Genomic DNA, 17195 nt, shown 5'->3' with positions numbered 1-17195 from the left:
ATTCAACATCTGCACGTAATCACACCAGCCTCAGCACCAGTTTTGGTCGGCTGTTGCTCTTTTGCAGTTGCTAAAATGATCTTGATTTTGATCTCCAGTTTCCCTCAGTAACAATATTTCAGTGATTCGGTGAAGAAATTTGGATTGAACTTTTGTAAGATAATATTAACAGATTTTTTTAGTTTAAGGATTTTTTCTGAAAATGTGTGTTCACAATGGTGGTCTATGAGAGCAGGTTGATGGACCAACAATGTATTATTTCACGTATTAGAACTGTTACTTTATAAGAAAATACAATTTTAGGCAAGTTCAGGCTGCTGGACAGTGTGGCCATCAGTGGAATGGACAGTATTTAAATGGTGACCTCTTGGGCAACAAGAGAGGCTGTCAAGTGCCAGATGAATGTTAAAACACCTCTCACTCATAAAAGCAAACAAAACAAAGCTTTGCAGTTGGCATGTGATCAGCAGGACACGTGCCTGAGGTTGCTTGATTGGAAGTTTGGTTTTGTTTAGAAGGAAAAGAGGGATTAAAGATGTGTTTATTAATACATTTTACACAATAAGCTAAATATGTGAATAAAAAAAGTCTTGAAATTCAAAAGAGTAAATGACAGTTTCAATTTAAGTTTAAATGTACATAAAATGAACTTAATAAATAATTGAGTGCCTTAGAATATTCATCATATTGGACATACCAATAAGACGAAATGCATCATGTGTCTGAATATTGGAATTTGTAAAACAAAAAAAAAGTTTTTCCATCTGTGGAAATTTGTGCTTGTGTACAAACACTTTGGGTTTTACTTAGATTACCTGCATATTTGCAAAGGAAATAAATCAGCCAACAAATATAATTTAATTAAAAATTTGTAATCACTTAAAATAACAAAAAAGTGTGTTTTGTCCACCGAATTTGTGAAATGTAGTTTTCTTTTGTTTGAATGTAAAGTCAGGATGTCCCCTGGTGGGAAAAGTTTGAAATTTTCTTCAGAGACCACAAAGTTTCCTTAACAGTAATTGTTTAAGTTTGTATTGTTGCTTTTTCGACAAAGATGTTTTAAAATGAAATAAAAAACATTTTTTAATCACTTGTTGCAGGTTTTTATTTTCCAGCCTAAATAGGCAGATGAAACTGAATTAGAAGAGTTCTGCAAGTAAACCAAAAACATTCACAAACTCCTGTATGGTATTAGGCAAGTTCTATTATAACTTTACGTTTACAGTATATATATATTTACTGCGACTATCTACAATATACGAGGAAGTAACTGCAAAAAAGTCTGAACCGTGTGGCAGACATAACTTATACAACAGGTAAACTGCCAGCAACTGTGTGTGGAGTTACAACCACTAGATGGCGTAAAAACCTACCAGATAAATAACCATCACTGTATGTCACTGTAACTATCTTCTTCAAAATAACGTCCTGTAACTCACAACGGACATGATTGACTTTTTAGGACTGACACGCAAACATCCTAGTTACACACTTGGTTGGCAGATCAAGGCAAAAAGAAAAGCTGCTCTGATTAGAGTCATTAAGTGGAGCTCTACACACACTGATTACCTTAGACTGATTATATAGATATTATATTAATTTGTCTACTTTAATAATTCCATCATATTAAATCAAAGTTTGTAATTAAACATTTGTGAGCTCTTAGCTGAATCTCAACATCAAGGCCTCACTCTCTTCACCTGTGGGATAGTTATACATACACTTACTGTATATGTACTATAAACGTGCATATTTCAGATGCATGCAGTCATGTTCAAACCAACTCCTTAAACTGTAATACAAAGTGTGCGCTGTTCAAAAGTCTCTCTGGAGATGATAATGGCCTCTGGAAAGATTGTACCCTGCCGCCAAATTCCAACAGACCTTCAAAGTCAGAATGAGCTGTTGTGTTGGCATTTAAGCAATAACACAGTCAAACTCTTTTCGCCCCTCCTCCCCATTTTAAAGTACATTCTGTCTCCTCTCAAAAGCTATCAGTCATAAAAATCTCCCTCCAGACCCTGGCTGCATCACGTGACACCACCTGCACAGGAGACCCCGACCATCAGTCCTCCTCCTTCCTGCCTGTGGATGCTGGTTGACATTTTAAAATGGGTGGAGTTCTATGCAACAACTCCGCAGCTGGAGCTTCTGATTAATGCAAACCTGTGGAGAGAAGGGCAGGGAAGCCCAGGTCAGCCACATCAAACAGGGATAGGCCACAGGATATCACCCTGGGAGGAACATTTCCCCTGCTCCCCCCACCTGAGGATGCACATGGAGAGAATTGTCAAGGTGTGTGTGTGTACATGCGTGTGTCTCCACTAGCATGAGTGGCTTCATTGTTGTGGGATTGGAGATGTAATCTCCACATTTGTTTGACTTGCCAGATGTTTGTTTTAAATGTAAGACATCGTGTCTAGCAGCATCTACGCCCCTGACAGGTTAACGTTAAAGAGTCTTCTGATCCTCTGTTGGATTGAAGATGAGAGAACTAGAAAACACTCATAGGAGCTCCCAAAAGGCCAGTGAACTCCCATCTGTGCTTTGATCATAAGTGTAATTCATTGGCCAATTTTTAGATGCAGTGGGCTACATATATTTTGGAAGGTATTACTTTTAAAGTGAATAACAATCACATTCTTAAAAAAACAAAAGTGACAACAACAAGAGGCGTAAACTTCTGATCTGATGGTGTAAGTAAAAAAACCCTCATCCAAGCCATGGATGACATGACTTCTCCTAAAAAAGGGATGACAAAGTGTCTCAATTGCCACCTGGTAACTGGCTGCACCATAGGTCATAACTCCGGTATCCTCCATGTTAGTGGACAAGACATGGATCAAAACAGTCAAAAGGCAAAAAGTAAAACATGTCTATTTCTGTAATTATGTAATAAAACAGAATGAAACATCATTATTGACAGCTGAGACTGACTCACAATTGGATTAGCATGGGTATAGGTGGAGCTCTGTTTCCAACAGCTCCCTCCCCTGATGGCAAAAGCACAGTCGCTGGCATAGAAAGGTTAACAGCAAACATTTGCCCTTATTAAAAACAGAAATAAATGTTTATTACGAAAAACTGTTTTTCCCTCAAGTGAATGCAATAGGCTTTCGTAGATACCTGCTCAGATCTCAGACCATATGTCTCAGACACGCTTGGAAATAATTGCATGTTGTTGCGTTCAAGGTCCATAGGAATTTCTGATTTCACCTTGGGAAAACCAACCGCGGATGGTAGTTCAGTTTAGTAGCTGAGACATCTCTCTGTACGTGGTGCTAATTATAGTACAGGATATGGGGGAGTCACTTTGAGACCTGAAAAATATCTTAAAGTTTTATATCCACGCGGTTTAACGACGTGGACGTGAAGGCGCCGGGTGGCGGTGGAGTCATCTCGGGAACGCGCTGCTCGCCCCCTCACTACTGGAGGGCTGGAGCTAAAAGGGCGACCCTCATTCCCTCGCTTCACCCACCCACCCTCAGCGTGTCAGTCCGCCGGTGAGTGCTCATGACACTGCCACACACACCAGGAGACACGCTTGTAACCGCAGACAGCATCGTCAGAGGGAAACCGACACGGGACGAAGTGGAGACATCAGACGGGACTTCTCGCAGCTGACAACCGTTCGCCCGGCTCCGTCTCCCCTCCTTTGTGTTCGGTGTATTACTTCGACCGTGTCAGCAGGTTTATAGCTCTACCGGTGAGCTGCTCACCTCCAGCCCGTCACTTCCCACACGGGTTGTCCCGGTTTGACTCTCTGCTCGCCGGGGAGAAAGTCAGAGAAAAGCCGCTGACACCTTACGCTGGGGCAGGAGAGAAGTGGCAGCAGCCCGCACACAGGTGAGCGTGAAACGTCCACAGTTCCTACACCGGTTCCTACCGTGGACACATTGGTATAGTTGTCTTTATGTTGCATATATGTATATAGATATACATAAAGTACATATCTTAATCTTTGTGCCATTGCATGTTTTTTAATCAATGTTGTGTTTTATTTTAACTGGACCCTGAGTCTGAATTAAAGTCATCATCATCATTATTATTACAGGATAAAACTATGGCAACAGTGGCTAACATGTGTCCTAATTTCAGTACAAGGTAGTTAGGTTTTCAGGATTGACCTTTTCTTTCCTGTGTTTTACACACACACACACACACACACACACACACACACACATAAATTACCCATCACGTGCTTACAGCAGTGACCATCCTTCAGTTCTCTGGATGGGACACACCCATGATGATTGTTTTCACCCCATGAAATCCAGGATTTCATTAACCTTCATGTGATTCACATCCTCTGAGCGTATCGGTCACTTAATAATAGATGAAATTGAAATCTTCATAATGCAAGTCGACCCTCAGAGGCTGATCGTTGGTTCATCCCTCAAAATTGCTCCCCACTCTTTACTCGTTTTGCAGCACTCTTCCTACTCACTTGAATAATTCATGACACCACTAATTTCGTTTGAGGATTGTCATGTTGATGTTCCTTGTGTATTATTTAGCATATTAAAAAAGACGTCATAGTGAATAAAAAAAATATACTTAATTGTAGTGGTGCCAGATTTCACAAAATTTTACATTTGCTTTGTTCAATGTTAATCATATTTATAGCAGTCTTACAATATTCATGTTTTTTATGGTGACTAAAATAAAGTGGTGCAGAAAAGGTCTTCATAATCATGACAACTAAAAATATAAATTGAGTCAGTATGCATTTACATTCATTGCACACATACATGTACTGACCACATACATGTACAGCCTATCATACATGTTGCATATTTATACTTTTACATATTCATCTGCCCATAATCACACTCACATAACAACATACAAACAATAAAAAACAGGCAATTAGACAACTCTTCAGGGCATTATTATTTAGTTATATCCAAATATTTTATCAATTTATTTGTCCGTTTCTAGTATTAAAGGTCTTGATTTCCAACTTTAGTTTTTTTTTTTTTCAATTTCCAGAATACTCTTTGCATTTGACCTCAAGTTGTTAAATGAAGGGATTGTTAGTTTAGCAGCTCCTTGTTTCTTCGGTACATGTTTGAGTGTAATTTGTTGAACAGCATCTTAAAAATCTTTGGCTGCTAGAGTGGATCCATTTGGTTCAGTTTCTCTATCTGTTACATCCCTCAAGTCTGTCTTTAACACTTCCCCATCTGTCACTCCTCATCTCCAGTAAAAACAGCTAACACTTACTTATGTTTGTTCTGAGCTCCAGTTGACAGATGACATTTGATTAAAGCCCACAGGTATGTAAATAAGTATTTTAAAGAGATTATAACCTGTTTACTCAGAGTTTCAATAAAGGAATGAGTAAGACCAGTGGAGAGTGCCAGGCTGTTATGATAAGTCCACCGTAGTATAGAGACGGGCTCATTTCCTGAGCTTGTCTCACGTATTTCAGTCATGACACCCAAAGTGATTATGCAGAACATAAACAGAATATATATACTCTTGATATTCAGACTTCTACTATTTCAGCTGAGAAAACGATATAAGAGATGATATTTTGAGGTTATCTGGAAAATGTCCCACATAACATGTAAATTGTATTTATATAGCACATTTAAAACAACTTGTTTGACCGAAGTGCTTTACAAGTGTAATGGTACAACAAAAGGACAGTAAAATGGAATGCATCATAGTGCAAGTAATCTCAGTTCCCTCACTGGACTGTGTATAAAGAGAAGTTCGGATAAGTACCGGTGCCAGTCCGTTAAGAGATTTTAAAAGTACGATTTTAAATACGATCCTGTGACAAACAGGGAGCCAGTGTTGGAGGTGCCACTTGGATGTGATATGGTCTCTAGGAAGGCGAGCAGGAGCATTTTGGACTAGCTGCAGGAGTTTTAATGGAGGATTTGTCTAAGCCTACATACAGGGAGTTGCAATAATCAAGACGGGAGGTTATGAACGCATGGATAACTCTCTCTAGGTCTTTTTGTGGGAGGAAGGCCTTTACATTGGCTATTTGTCGCAGTTGATGCATGTCTACAGTTTCTTAAATTTGATTGGATTAGAATAGAATATAGGCAAGGTTATGTGCAGCCATGCTGAAACGGCTTGGGTTGTGTAAGCAGTGCTTTAAAGACCACTCTTGATTTATACAATTCAAAGGAAGAGGTCATAAGGTGGGGGTCTGCATACCAGCATTTTGATTATGACCTTTTTGAACTGCGAATCGTACAAAGATACTCTCAGAATAAAAAATATCAAGTCGAGCATAATACGTCCCCTTTAAGAGAATGAATTGATGATAAAGGAAGATATAATAGAACAGTGGAATGTGGTGCGCTAAATATACAGGAGTAAACCCACTTACTGGTTACAAACTCTTTTACAGACAGCAGTCTTTTAGATACATTTCTCCACTGGATATATTTTCTGTTGTGGAGCTTTATCAAACGCACGATAGCAATACTGGGCCGGGACTCCCTTTGTTCTCAAAACAACTTCAGATGGCACAGATTTACAAGACATTGCAAGCATTCCTTTGAGATTCTCCTCCATGTTGGCTGATTTATGTCATAACATGTCACATTCAGCTCATGAATCCAGAGATTTTCTTTGGGTCATGATACATTATTTTGCTGGAAGTAGCCACTAGAACATAGTAAATCATTGCCATAAAGGGATGCACATAGCTAAACAATAGTCTGTAGCAATCAAACAATGATTAATTGCTATTAAAAAGGCCAAAGTGTGCCAAGACGCCAACATCAGCCTGGACTGTTGTAACCAGGAAGGTTGGGTCTGTGGCTTCATTTTGTGATCACTGTATTCAAATCACATTATCTGAAGCCTCAGGAGAAATCCAGATGACTCTAACCAGGCTACATCTTTTTTTTGTCTATAAACCATCCAGTGTTGGTTAACCTGTGGCCACTGCAGCCAAAGATTTATATTCTTGGCTGAAAGGAAAGGATTCTGACGCTGTCCTCTGCTGTTGTAAACCACCAGCCTTAAGGGCCAATGTGTTCTGAGATGCTGTTCTACTCACCACATTTGTAAAGAGTTATTTGAATAATTGTAGCTTTTATGTCCTTCCCAAACAGTATGACCATTGACGCCATGCACTGAACCCCAGTAATTCTCCTGAAATTATCTGGAAAGGGTGTTTGAACTGTTGAGTCAGACATTCTCTTGTGCTTTTCCTGCTATAGCCCCCTCCAGAGAATGTCAGAGTGAACCAATATAAGGATACAGTCAGGATAATTCACCGCAAGTGACTGTTCATGTTGATGACTTTTCTAACACAGGACATTGGCAAATACAGAAAATAACAGAATGCAAATATTTTAGGGTGAAAAGTAGAAGCCCAAATGTAGAAGACTGCAAAGAAGATGTCAACTATGAAAGACAAGAATATTTGAGAGCTTTTAGTGATGAGGGCCAATGATGGTTTCAATGTGCTTAAGACAAAAACTGGATTTTTGTGGCTGAATTTATACATAATGTCCTGCCTACTGCATGCTCTACCCATGCATCACCCCTTGCTTGAACCCTCCGGAGAGCCCTGTTATTTAAGAAACATACCCAGCATTTATCCTATGAAAGATTTGATATATGTAGGTTATTTGCTAGCTTCATATATCAGAAGATCTCAGTTGATCAGTCAAACGAGTGGAGAGTTATCCAGAGTGAGACTTGTAAGGGACAATTGAACTGAACAGAGCCTTTGTTAATGTTATTCGCAATATCAGCGGTTTTTTTCTACTGTGACATGTCAAAATATTCCTGTTATTGCTACCCTGAAGTAGGGAAGTTAAGTCCAGCCCTCTATGTCTCCGTCTCACACCTGCATTCAGCTTCTCTGCCTTTGTCCAGTAAGGATAATGAACCTCCACAAAGAGCAGGAGTACTTTTGAAAAGCTTTGTTTATTTCCAGCACCCAAATGAAAATATAGCATTTGATTTCTCAGTGGTTTCACTGACTGAAGTAGTAGCAAACATTTCATGGGATTGGGTAACAATTGGATAATGATTTGAGAAAACGAGCAGGGACATCATGTGTGCAAGGCTGCGTTCATAACAACCTTTACTCAGCCGAGGACTACCATTTCCACAGTGTTACATCTTGCTGTTTCTTTCCTTCAACAATTTTTTCCTATGTTTAGAAGATTGTTCCTAGAGCTAGTTTCGTGGATTGTTGGGGGCTGGTGAGGAGTATCGATGTCATATGTGCTGTGGAAACAGATGAATTCATAAAATCCTGGTTTTTCAAATAGATGTTTAATACACAGTCGTTGACATGAATTAAACAAAGGCGCTGGCTACTGTCTCTACTATGATTTGTCACAAATTGTTGTGAAATGGGCACAATCTGTTAAGAGTCACACAGACTGAAAGTGTCCTTTTCTGTGCCTCAACTTATTAGTACAGGTAAAATTTGCAGGGCCAATTGCAAATAATTGAGCTCCCATACGATTGTGAGGGGCTTTAGTTTACCGTCTTTGCTGGTTTGAATCTTGAGCTCGCTTCAAAGCCCAACACATAGACAAACAGGGAGGTGCACAGTTATTTTGTCAAAGCTGAGGTTCCCCTTTGAAAGACTGCAACAATACCTCCTTGACTGGATAACAGGTCTGCTTATTTTTCTTTCATTCTTGGTAATATTCCCACCATCTGATATCCACCACCATAGAGTTCAAATATTGACCTCTGCAGCTGAGAAAATGTAAATTTAGAAATATGAGAATGAGGCTTTCTAGTTTGTCATATTTTCAGTGCCTCAAGTATCTCTGCATTGCCACTTATTATTAGCTAATACTATGAACTGGAGAAGGAAAGATGTTTTCATGGTATTTCAGATAGGCAGTTCTGTGCTTGTCTTAACCACTATTTTATAACTGGTTAAACAGTTTTGTGTTCATTTGAACACACATGTGAATAACACAAAGCTGAGATTTTCTCTTTCTTTTCAGAAAGCCAAGTTCACTGTGGTTGCTCCTGCCTCCTGGGCTCAGACAGCCTGTACAGTAGAGGACAGAGCTTGGTGTAATGACAACACACAGATGGTGGTGAAGAGCCCTCATGCAGACATACAGATGGTACCTTTATAAAACATGACAGTCCACCCACCTTTTTATTGGCCCCTTCCTCGCAACAGACGTGGTTGGAGGAATTGTTGTCCATTTACTGCACAGACTGTATTTCAAAATGGACAATATGACAGCTCCCAAAAGTTAAGAAAATAATCTTTATTGGCCGCTGACATATTTTTAGAAAAATATCTTATCGAATCAAGTAATGACATTTTATATTCTAAAGGTCAAATTCACTGTAACATTAATTTCTACAAAAAACTTGTATGACCTTCTTTAAACACTGAATATCAGCAAAAGAAGAGGAGACTGTGACCATATTTTCTGCAACTTAAATTGTTGGCAGAGGTGTGATGCAATAGTTCTAGGATCTTCCCCACTTTGCAATGAAAATATTCAGACTGAGGAGGCCTAAATGATCTGAGCCAACTGTGTTGTCCATTTGCCCTTTGTACAACAATGGTTTCCATCGTGTTTCTGCATTACACGGATGTCTTTGTCAGATGGTTGCTTTCCTGGCCACAGTATCAGCACCACAGTATCACCTATGATCAGGAACAAGCCCCAGAATATGTTTTCGCAGCCCTAATAGGCAGAGAGGCCGGGAAGGGGGGGGGGGGGGGGGTTGAGTAACAGGACTGATTCAAAGTTTTCTGCCAGGCAGCACTACAATCAGTGATATGCAAGGCATGTAGCTTTCATTACAATCACAAATTTCACTACAACAATCTGACTAGCCAAAGAACAAATAATTTTAATCACCTGTCATGTCATGCCTCTATGAAACATAAGTACACTTGTATGTGTTGAAAGAAGCAACTCTGTGATTGATTGTCACATTGGTTTTCTTTTGACAGGTGAGGGGAAAGGCAGTTGTGAGAGCAGTGACAAAAAACGAATCTGATCTTTATTTGAAAAGTATTTCCAGCGGATTGGAGATGTAATTGAAGGTATATCTGTTGCCTGTATACACATTCAAAATCCAATATTTACATGCGTACATGGGCACTTTTTATGTAGGCAAGTATCCAAAAATATCCAGACTTTTTGCTCTCTCATCACCATGTTAATTAACCATTTTATGAACTGTTCGGTGAATTAACCAGTATGTGCTTGGTTTGCTGGAACTGGCTGTTTAATGAAAGCTGCTGACCTCACAGGCTAGCTGGGTAGAGGCTTCAAGTGTAGTTCTCTTTAACTATAACAGATTTAATGATCAGCAAGACGGAACATCAAATCCAGATGAAAGTGATACTATAAAGTTGTAAAAAATAGCCTTTTCGTATAAAGCTTGAATATGATCCAGATGTGCCTGGTACTGGCATGCTGAAATTAGCTTGACAAGAGGCCCTCCTTATTCCCCCATACTCTCCCCAAAGCTGTGTTTATCCCCCTGTGTTTTCTTTCTGGCCTTCTTTCTCACCCAACACATGAGTCTTTTAGAAACAGAAAGTATATCTGAATACACTTGTTTTTATCTTTACATGCTTGTTACTTTCAGTTGCTTTCATGTAGGGTAGAAAATCATAGCCTTCTTAAATAGCCTATATTACTGCTCTACATGTACATTTTTATCCAATAGTGACATGGCCTTATAGAAACATTTAGTTATTGTTAATTTGTTTGTCCTTCTCATCAGGAAAAAGGATCAAGTCTTACCAACAATGTTTCAGAATGAAAAATCTAATTTGTCCTGTCTTTATCTACTTAAAAAATGTAACTTTGGTTATCTTTGGTGTTCCTTTAACTTGAGGTTCATATCTGAGGTTGTAAGAGAAATGTTTATTGGATGGATTGTCATGATAAGTGGGACAAATAAATTTGCCTCTTATCTTTTATCATTTTTGACTTTACAGCTAGTGCCATCATCAGGTTTTAATTTAACTTTTTCCAAATAGTTTTGTGTATAATTAATTTGAATTGAGTTGTTTCAGTGTGGTTAGGGATGTTTATGTCAACAAAGCCGAAAGAATGTTGCTTTTCATTGAATGATCGACTCGCAAGCGCATCCTTGATGTGTCTTGGGTGTGTTCACACCTGCACATGAAGCTGTCCACTTGAGATCAGATCACTTGAGAAGGATGCTATACCAGGTCTGAACTGGGCCTTTGTGTATGAATCATGGACACTGACATTGAGCCTTTGGCTTCCTGTAAATGTCCATTGGCTCTTCTCAGCTGGATCCACCTCTTGTCTTAGATGCCTATTTTCCTGTTCAGTGCCTCTCCAGAGATCTATAACCACAGGCTATGCTGAAGTTGATGAGGGGGTTCGGTGCAAATCTACATTAAACAGAGAGCCTGTGTCATCTAGTCTTTAAAGTGATAATTATTCAGACCCACACAGCATCAGCTGCCTAAACGGTAGTATGGTGGATCAGAGGTTAGTGCTGTCACCTCTCTGCAGGAAGTTTCTGATTTCAAACCCCACACAGGGTTACTGCGGGTGTTGCGTTTCTATCATACTCCGAAACACATGTAGTGGGAGCATCATTAATAATCTTGTCCTTGCACTTTAGCTGCTCAAAATGTAGATTCCAATTTATTCATGGTATCACAGGTGATGGCTCAGTGAAGTATTGTTTTGACTTTGCAAAAAACTAATAAATCAGTAATGCCCCCCTCCCCCCCATTCATAAGACTCCATAAAGCTCATAATACGACTTTATTGTTTGATTTATCTACATTTCTTTGCCAAGTTCTGTCCCTGCAGTTACCTGCCAGCTCATACTTCTCTATTAAACCAACTTTTCTTCTCTATCAAATCCCCTTTGCTCAGAAACCAAACCTTTCTTCAGCCCTAGGAGGTGGCTTCATACTCGTATTTATGACCATACTCCTTATGATCTCAGGATAAAAAATTAACTATTTCCCCACATGTCAATTCGATTTACTTTTCCTCTCCCAGTCATTTGTTCCATGCCCTAATAATGGAAATGAATGAGATCCATGGTACTTCCTGTTTTTTTTAAATATTCTAAATTGATTTTATTATTATTTTCTTGGATTATCTCTGCCCCATATTTTTTCAGATTGATGAGCTGTCAGTCTGGTGAGCAGTGAGATGTGAAGTGTCAGATTGTCAGTATGTCCGTACACCCCCAACACTCCTTATTCAAGTTATTTGCCTCTTTCAATCAGTTCGCAATGCATCTCTCCTCATTGTTACTTTATTTATTATTCCCCATTGGCTTTGAGATACTGCTGCACTCTTCACTACCCTGCAAGGCACAAACTAAGGCATTAAAGGGATAGTTCATCCAAAAATCTAAATTCACTCATTATCTACTCACAACTATGTCGATGGGAATGAGTGTTTGATTCCACAAAACAGTTTTGTTGTTTCAGGGGTAAACGGCGTTGCAGCCAAATCCAATACTGTGAAGTAACCTTTTCAAATGTAAAATAAAAGGACAGAAAAAAAACATACAATGCCTACATACTGCTCCTGTGGTTTTATACAAGTGGCCTTGGCCCCGACATTAAAATTTGAGTTTAAAATGGCGTTGTTAACACCATGTTTTTCGCCTAAATGTTCTCTGATATCCTCCTAGCCTCATGTTTGTGGGCATACACCGCACAAGCTCTCGCCCCAAGGGGCCCGAGACTAGATGAGTGAGAACTTGTGATAGCTGATAGCTGTTTTGCAAGTTCAGGTAGCATGTTAACAAATATGTGGCACTATCGCAAGTTTATCTATTGATATGTAAGCTACTGTCAAAATTTGGTACAAGAAGACCATAATCATTCTCTTAACAGTGGGTTGTTTGTGCTCCATCAAGCTGTCCATTCTCCTACGTTTCTGTTTAACTGTTACATTAATGCATTTCCTTCTTTTTTTTCAAGCCTTGTTCATTTCATAGAGGACAAAGATGTTCAACTTGATTGGTGTTATCAGTTCTGTTGGGTTCAGAAATAAAAGTAATTAAATATGAGCAGGAAGGACATTAACACCCTTGTGAGGATTTTACAGTACCCCTCTAATTCTTATGTCAGGCCACAATGTTCTGGCACAAGTGTCTCTGAACAAGTATGTGTCAAATACTCAACTCAAGATAGAGAAACATTGATTTGTGTCTCAGGTCTTATATGCTGTATAGATAAAACATTCATTTTTGTGAAGGGGAATTTTTCTGAAGGTAACCCAGCTGATGTCAAACAACTGGCACCACCATATATACACTCCTGATCAAAATCTTAAGACCAGTTAAAAAATTGCATGAATTTGCATTTTGCACTGTTGGATCTTAGGAAGGTTCTAAGTAGAGTTTCAAAATGCAAAAAGAAGAAATGGGAACAAGAGACCAAAAGTTGTGAGCAGGCAATTTATTGAAAACAACAATTTAACTCAAATAGGCTGTTCATCAGCTGATCAAAAGTTTAAGACAACAGCCTTTAAAAGCCAAAATCTGTGCAAAAATTTGGATTCCATGTCATTTCCTGTCAAGTAATCACAATGTGAAGCTCTCTTGATGGCAAAGGCAAAAAAGCTCACCGTCTTTGAACGTGGTAGGATTGTTACATTACAATACATTACATTACATTACATTGTTGAACCGCATAAACAAGGCCTCTCACAACGTGCCATCGCTGCTGAGGTTGGACGCAGTAAGACAGTCAGTTTGCATTTCTTAAAAGATCCTCAGGGTTATGGAACAAAAAAATCAAGTGGTAGACCCAAAAAAATCTCACCGGCGCTGAGCCGGAGGGTTCGAATGGCTGTCCGTCAAGACACGGGCGATCCTCGTCCCAAATTAAGGCCATTACTGGTGCTGACTGCAGCCCAATAACCATCAGACGGCATCTGCGAAGGAAGGGCTTCAAAAACAAGAAACGTCTTCAAAGGCCACGTCTCCTTCAACGCCACAAAATTGTCCGTTTAGACTTTGCAAGGGAGCACCAAACATGGGACATTCAAAGGTGAAAGAAAGTTTTATTCTCTGACAAGAAAAAATTTAACCTTGATGGTCCTGATGGCTTCCAACGTTACTGGCATGACAAGGAGATGCCACCTGAGATGTTTTCTACGTGGCACAGTGGAGGGGGCGCCATCATGATCTGGGGTGCTTTTTCCTTCAATGGAACAATGGAGCTCCAGGTTGTGCAGGGGCGTCAAACAGCAGCTGGCTATGTGGAGATGTTGCAGCGGGCATCCCTCATGACTGAGGGCCCTCGTCTGGTCGTAACGACTGTGTTTTTCAGCAGGACAACGCTCCAATTCACAATGCCCGTCTGACCAAGACTTTTTTCCAGGAGAATAACATCACTCTTTTGGACCATCCTGCGTGTTCCCCTGATCTTAATCCAATTGAGAACATTTGGGGATGGATGGCAAGGGAAGTTTACAAAAATGGACTTCAGTTCAGACAGTGGATGCCCATCGTGAAGCCATCTTCACCACTTGGCGCAACATTCGCACTAGCCTTTTGGAAACACTTGCATCAAGTATGCCAAAATGTCAGTTTTTGACACTTTAATTTCTGTTTTAGGAGGTTTTTTTGTTTTTTTTAGCTGTGGTCTTAAACTTTTGATCAGCTGATGAACAGCCTACTTCAGTTAAATTGTTGTTTTCAATAAATTGCCTACTCACAACTTTTGGGCTCTTGTTCCCATTTCTTCTTTTTGCATTTTGAAACTCTACTTAGAACCTTCCTAAGATTCAACAGTGCAAAATGCAAATTCATGCAATTTTTTAACTGGTCTTAAGATTTTGATCAGGAGTGTATATACCACCAGCTATTTTCTATCATAGATCAATCATTTGTCTCCTAAAGCTATTGAAATGCCTTGGTAATTCTTGAAACAGATGCCTGGATTGAGTGGATACATAAAACGAAAAAATATACTCTACTTGGCTGAGAAACTAAAAGCAATGGTGTGAGTTTGTGCTTCTTACCATGTGGACCTTTAACATATCTCTGAATTGCACAAGGAAACTGATGTCTTCAGTAGTATCCTAAATCAAATTCCTTCTACATGTGCTATGGCTATCAATAGACATGTTGACATGGAAACCAATACCACAATATCAACCAGATTAAGGCAATAATCCAAATAATAGACTGCGATTTATAAACAGTATTTTGTGAATAACTTTCTTATTTCAAATCGAATTAAGACGTTTGGAATAATCTCACCGTAATCAAATTATGGAGGTATCCTCAGCTTTTAAAGCATTTCAATTGACATACAAACGTCTGGATGATACATGCCCATGTTCGATTGTAAGGATCGTGTAAGGATTTAATATAGAATTGAGTCATAACCAGACCTTACTCTTTAACAAGTGAAACTGAATATTTCATTTGCAACTCGTGTAAACATCGTATAGTATATATATTGATCGAAATAATGTCACATCCGAAATAAGGTTAATAGTTTAAATATTGCTGTCCATGTAAAATCGTCAGTAACTGGTGCAGCTGACGGGGCAATTCTTGGCGGTTTGTGGTGTCAGACTCCGGATGAACAGGAGCTGAAGGCAAGAGTCTCTGCCACACACCACACTGACTCATGGGAATGATAATGGGATTTTCTCACTTATGTTGATAACTTGGGCTGAACTGATAATATTTATGACTGCACTTAAGATTACTGTTAGCTCTAGTTGAAATAAAACACCAATATTTGTGAATGCACAACAAGCAATACTTTAAGACTAGCGTAAATATGTTGTATGCTTCTTTTCTGAACTAGCAACTGAAGGGTTCTGTGCTAATTAACTAGGTGATGTTTCGTGTCATGGAGATGACAATGAGTAAATGGATAACTTGATTTAGTTAGAAATGTAGAATTTTAAATCAGTGCATAGGTTGAGGATTTCAAACAATGGGTTTTGGAACCTTAATAAGTTATTTGACAACATAAGGTGTAAGGAGTGAGAAACCTGTTTTAACAGAGGATGAGACACCATATCGTACTGTTTACGAGACTTTGTGTTCCCACTCTCCTGACGTCACAATTGAATCCTCTGCTTCTAAACTAGTACATAGCTGAAGAGGGTATTCATTAGTCTGTCAGACATAATGATGGGTGTAACTTGTTTGGCTGATTTATTTTCATCATACAGGGAGAATAAACTAAATGAAACAGTTTCTTTTATAGCCTGAGAAGACATTTATTGTGAAAGGGCTAATTGACACAGTGAACGCAAGTCTGTTAACTGTTTTTTTGCTACACTGTCGCGGTGATACACGGTCTGATCATTATGATACAGTTGATTGCAGGTATTGTTTTGCTGCCTTCAAAATGTACCATCAAGATAATATGCATTTATGATACAATGTAAAGGGTAAAAATAATTAATTAGGAAAATGGGTCTAGTTGGCACATCATTTTTCAGATTTAATGGTTGTTTTGTGAATTATCATGGTTTAAGGAGAGCTAGACTGTCCCCTTTCTTTCTAAACAGAGCTCTCTTTATATAAAAAGTTATTTAATAGTCGTATAATGGCCGTAGTGTCTCCCATTCCCCTTTTTGTAATAATAATAATAACATATATTATGCAGTCTGCCTCGCCAGTAAGAGCATGTCTTTTATTCTTTTTGTTTACCAGGAAACTCACCCGGCTTTGTCTCATGGTGTGAGGAATTAAAGAAAGCAGTGTGAGGTGTATCCTGCTTTTTAGTCCAGGCAAAGTAACCCATTTTGGAGCCAAAAATAGAAGTAATTGTAAATTAATTTTTTTCAGCATAGATAATTTCTATGAGGTGTCAAGAACAACATACTAAAAGTCCTTAGCAATCCTTTTTTGAAGAAAATATGTTTAATTCTCATCAATCTCATCAACCCAATTGGGCTATTTTTTTCCTTTACTCCTCTCAAAATTAAACTTTACACAATGAAAGTACCCATGACAAGTACATTTTTTTTGTATTACAAGTTTCTTTGAAAAGGAATGTTATTATGCAAATGAGCTATGCACTAATCGAATATGCCCAAAATACGAAATGTATGTCAGATATGTCACACAGAAATATGGTATGGCTACTGTCATAGTCTTTGATGGCTACAAAGAAGAACCAACAATAAAAGACGCCACTCAACTGCATCGAACAGGTCTTACTCCCGGTGTGGCTGTACACTTCTCTGGTGACATGATCATCCAATCCAAAAATGACC

General features: G+C 38.9%; 1 protein-coding gene across 4 annotated transcripts in view; it reads left to right on the top strand.

Annotated features, from left to right (window-relative positions):
- Positions 1-3443: 3443 nt before the first annotated feature.
- The window catches only part of gdpd5b (glycerophosphodiester phosphodiesterase domain containing 5b), a 55740-nt gene continuing 41988 nt past the window's right edge, over positions 3444-17195 (top strand). For all 4 annotated transcript variants that reach the window (XR_009920445.1, XM_062385217.1, XM_062385216.1 and 1 more), the window contains exon 1: positions 3444-3846. The gene's annotated coding sequence lies outside the window, so the exon portion shown is untranslated. The remainder of the gene's footprint in view (positions 3847-17195) is intronic.

This window comes from Platichthys flesus, chromosome 4 (assembly GCF_949316205.1).
Source record: "Platichthys flesus chromosome 4, fPlaFle2.1, whole genome shotgun sequence".
NCBI lineage: Eukaryota > Metazoa > Chordata > Actinopteri > Pleuronectiformes > Pleuronectidae > Platichthys > Platichthys flesus.
This window is presented reverse-complemented; position numbering and strand designations above follow the sequence as displayed.